Source organism: Otolemur garnettii, unplaced genomic scaffold (assembly GCF_000181295.1).
Source record: "Otolemur garnettii isolate 467f Iridium unplaced genomic scaffold, OtoGar3 scaffold00009, whole genome shotgun sequence".
NCBI lineage: Eukaryota > Metazoa > Chordata > Mammalia > Primates > Galagidae > Otolemur > Otolemur garnettii.
The window spans coordinates 30,744,321-30,749,193 of record NW_003852404.1 but is presented as its reverse complement, the minus strand read 5'-3'; positions in this window follow the sequence as shown (position 1 = coordinate 30,749,193).

Sequence of the window (4,873 nt, the reverse complement as noted above, 5' to 3'; positions counted from 1 at the left end):
CAGGTGAATTGCCTGAGCTCAGGAGTTTGAGCCCAGCCTGAATAAGAGTGAGACCCCATCACTACTAAACATAGAAAAACTAGCAGGGCATTGTGTCGTCCCAGTTACTTAGGAAGGTGTAGCAGGAGGATCTCTTGAGTCCAAGAGTTTGAGGTTGCTGTGAGTTTTGATGCCCTGGCACTCTACCCAGGGTAAGTACAGCAGCTATGGATAGGTGTGGCTTAACACATACATGGTGAACGGAGGTAGCTGGTAAACGGGCTGTCTGCAGGGTGCCTTTTGTGTGCTGTCACATAGCTTTGTTCATCTGGGTGCAGTTTTCTTTTTCTACCCAGTGTTTTTCCCATATGAAATCACATACAAGCAAACATAAAGTTCTCATTATGCTCAAATTATTTTTTGAATTGAGTTGGAACAAATTTGCATCTTTAAAAATCATTACAGCAGAAATGACTGTACAAATATTTTCTCCTAGCATGGGTTTTTCAGTTTGTCTGTGGTATTTTCTGTCACATGCACAATTTATAGTTTGATTAATGTCTTCTTATTCTCCTTGTGAATATTGCTTTTTGTGTTTTGTTTAAAATATCCTTTGCTAACCTGTTTTTATAGATGCTCTATAATTTTATTTTTCACATGTGGCTTTTTAATTCATCATGAATCCATTTTGTGTGGTGTGAAAATGATTATTTTCCTTTATGGATAACTTAACATTAAATTTAAAAAAATCATCCTTATACTTGAGCATTTTTTTTTCTGTGAAAGAATTCTAACTTCTTCAAATATGGTCACTGAAGCTTTCTGGTTCATAACTCACTATCTCTTTCTAGAAAGTCATCTGGCTCCGCGCCTGTGGCTCAAGTGGCTAAGGCTCCAGCCACATACACCTAAGGTGGCGGGTTCGAATCCAGCCTGGTCCCACCAAAACAACAATGATGGCTGCAACCAAAAAATAGCCAGGATTTATGGCAGGCGCCTGTGGTCCCAGCTACTTGGGAGGCTGAGGCAGAAGATTTACTTGAGCCCAGGAGTTGGAGATTGCTGTGAGCTGTGATGCCACAGCACTCTACCCAGGGGATAGCTTGAGGCTCTGCCTCAAAAAAGAAAGTCATCCGCCCATTTGAAATATAGCTTATCTTATATAACATATTTCTGTATGTATATGGGCCTAATCAATATTCTGTATGCTATTCTATGTATCAATTTATCTACTCTGGGGTTAATATCGATTTGAATATTTTAGTTCTAAAGGAAACCTTGACACATGGTTCAGTAATTTCCCTGTCTTTTGTTATCTTTAAAATTATCTTGGTCTTACCAAACTTCTTTTATTATTTGTGTTTTAGAATTCTCATCAATTTTTGTTTATAAAAAGCAAAGTTGACATTTTTTATAGGAATCTTGTCCAACATATGAATGAATTTTCAAAAAACTGCATTTTAAGTATTAATTTTATGGTTCTATATATATCTTATGTTTAGAAACATCCTAAACTCTATTTATTATAATTCTTTATGTGAAGATCTGTTACTACTTTTGCATTTTATATTTGGCCAATCATATGTCTGGCAAATATTGAGAGTTTCCAAAGTTTCTTCTTTATGTTTATTTAAAAAAATTGATTAAGACCTCCAGCAAAATTATAAATAATGTATGTATGGGTGATAACAGGTATTCTTACAATGATAGTAATTTTACTTGAAATTCTTCTAAGATTTCTGCATTATGTATGCTGTAATTTTGAATTAATTATTTATTTTTTTTGAGTCAGAGTCTTACTCTGTCATCCCAAGTAGAATGGAGTGGCATCTCTGTAGCTCACCCCAACCTCAGACTTCTGAGCTCAAGTGATCCTCCTGCTTTAGCTTCCCAATAGCTGGGTCTATATGTGTGTATCATGATACCCAGCTAATTTTTCTGTTTTTAGTAGAGATAGAGTCTTGCTCATGCTCAGGTTTGTCTCAAACTCCTTAGCTCAAGCAGTCTTCCTGCTTCGGGCTCCCAAGATTACAGGTGTGAATTTACTAAGATAGTGATGATTAGGGTGGGAGCTCTTTCCCCATAGGGAAGAAAAGAATTCTCAACTCAAAAGATTAGGACCGATTTGAAGGGAGAAGTTTATTTTACTTTCCAAAAGAGAAAAGGGCACAGCACAAAAGAAAGAAGTGGTGCCAGCCCCAAAGTTAAGAGGCTTTTATTGTTGCCATATGATAAAAGGAGGGGTTTTCTTTGCTGCTGTTTTATTTTTCCGTTTCTGCTAGTCTGGCTTTACCAGGCTTCTCAGGCTTCTCAGAATGTGGTCTGGCTGATGTGGAAGAGGGTAATACTCCATGTTTTGTCTCCTCAGTCCTTTTCAAGGGCTATAAAACAAACTATGAAAAGTTAAGGCAAAGATGATTAAGCAAACAAAGGGGCATGTGTGTGGTATTTTTCCCTTTTTAAAAAATACTACATGGTTTAGTAATACTACCATTCTTTCAGTGAACTTTATTTTTTTGTTGTTTGGGATTCATTGAAAGCACAAAGAATTAGGTTACCTTGATTGTATTTGTTAGGGAAAGTCTCTCTTATAATTGTGTCCCGCACCTAAAGGGTATGCCATACACCGTGACCCTCCATTCCCCTTCTACCTCCTCTCTACCCCCCTCTCCTTCCCCTACCCCCCACACCTTGTATTAGCAAATCTATTGCCTTCATATTAGAATTGAGTATATTGGATTCTTGTGATGCTTTACTAAGAATAATGTGTTCTAATTCCATCTAAATTAATCCAAAAGATGTAAAGTCTCCATCTTTTTTAATGGCTGGACAGTATTCCACGGTGAACATATACCACAGCTTCTTAATCCGTTCCTGGGTTGGTGGGCATTTAGGTTGTTTCCACATTTTGGCAAGTGTAGGTTGAGTTTCAATCTCTTACATGTGGTTTTTCCAGTTCTCCCAGCATCACAGACACTTTTACAATGTTTCAAGTGCATGGTATGTTCTTCCATTTAGCTAATGTCTTCTGCTAGTTCTTTTCTTTGATTTTGATTTGCATTTCTCTGATGATCAGAGAAGATGAGCATTTTTCCAAACATTTGTTAGCCATTTGTCTGTCTTCATCAGAGAAGGTTCTGTTCATATCTCTTGCCCAGTGGTAGATGAGATTACTTACTCTTTTGTTCTGATTAATTTGAGTTCTCTGTAAATTGTAGTCACCAACCCTTTGTCAGATTCATAACCTGCAAATATCTTTTGCCATTCTGAGGGTTGTCTTTTTGCTTTACTTGTTTTGTCCTTAGCTGTGCAGAAGCTTTTCAGCTTAATTAAGTCTCATTTGTTAATTTTTGTCTTTGTTGCGATGGCCACTGAAGTCTTTGTCATAAAATCTTTCCACAGTCCAACATCATCAAGAGTTTTCCCCACACTTCCTTCCAAGATTTTTATTATTTCATGTCTTAGATTTAAGTCTTTTATCCATCTTGAGTCAATTTTTGTAAGTGGTGAAAGGTGTAGGTCAAGTTTCAATCCTTTACATGTGGTTTTCCAGTTCTCCCAGCATCATTTGTTGAATAGGGATTCTTTTCCCCACTGTATGCTTTTGTTTGGTTGAAAGCCAAACATGAAAGATGAATGATCAGATGGCTATAAGAGGCTGGTTTTATTTCTTGGTTTTCTATTCTGTCCCATATATCCATGTCTCTATTTTTTGTGTGTCAATACCATGCTGTTTTGACTATTATGGATGTGTAATATAGCCTGAAGTCTTGTAGAGTGATGCCTCTGACTTTGTTTTTATTACTAAGAATAGCCTTAGCCATATGGATTTTTTTTTTATCTAGTTCTATACAAAACAAAGTACTCTTTTTATTTTCCAGTTCTTCAAAGTTTAATGTTGGTATTTTAGTGGGGATCTCATTGAGTCTGTAGATTGCTTTGGGTAGAATAGATGCTCTAACAATGTGCCAAGTGCATGATATGTTCTTCTATTTAGTTAATATCTTCTGCTATTTCTTTTCTTAGGCTTTCATAATGCTCTTTGTAAAGAATTTTCACCTCTTTTATTAGGTATATTCCTAAGTATTTTTTTTTATCTTTGAATCTATTGTGAAGGGAATTACATCCTTGATTTGCTTCTCGACTTGGCTGTTAGTGGTATATACAAAGGCTACTGATTTGTGGACATGGATTTTATACCCTGACACATTACTGTATTCCCTGATCACTTCCAGAAGTTTTATGGTTGAGTCTCTGGGGTTTTCTAAGTGTGAAATCATATCATCAGCAAAGAGCGAGAGTTTGATCTCTTCCCCCATTTGGATGCTCATTATATCTTTGTTTTGCCTGATCACATTGGCTATCACTTCTTGTACAATGTTGAATAATAGTGGTGATAGCGGACATCCTTGTCTGGTTCCAGTTCTAAGTAGACAGCTTTTAGTTTTACTCTGTTCTGTATGATGTTAACTGTGGGTTTGTCAGAGATGGCTTCAGTCAACTTAAGAAATGTGCCACCTATACCTATTTTCTTAAGTGTTCTTGATAGAAAAGATGCTAGAATTTGTCAATTGCTTTTTCTGCATCTATTGAGAGAATCATATGGTCTTTGTTTTTGCCTCTATTGATACGGTGAATTACATTTGTGGATTTGGGTATGTTAGCCTTGCATCTCTTGGATAAAGCCTACTTGATTGCTGCGTATAATTTTTTAATGCTTAGCTGCAATTTGTTAGCTAAGATATTGTTGAGTATTTTTGCATCAAATTCATTAGTGAAATTGGTCTGTAGTTCTCCTTTTTAGTTAGGTTCTTTTCTGGTTTTAAAATCAAGGTGATGTTTGTTTCATAGAATGCATTGAGGAAAATTCCTTCCTTCTCAATGTTTTGAAATA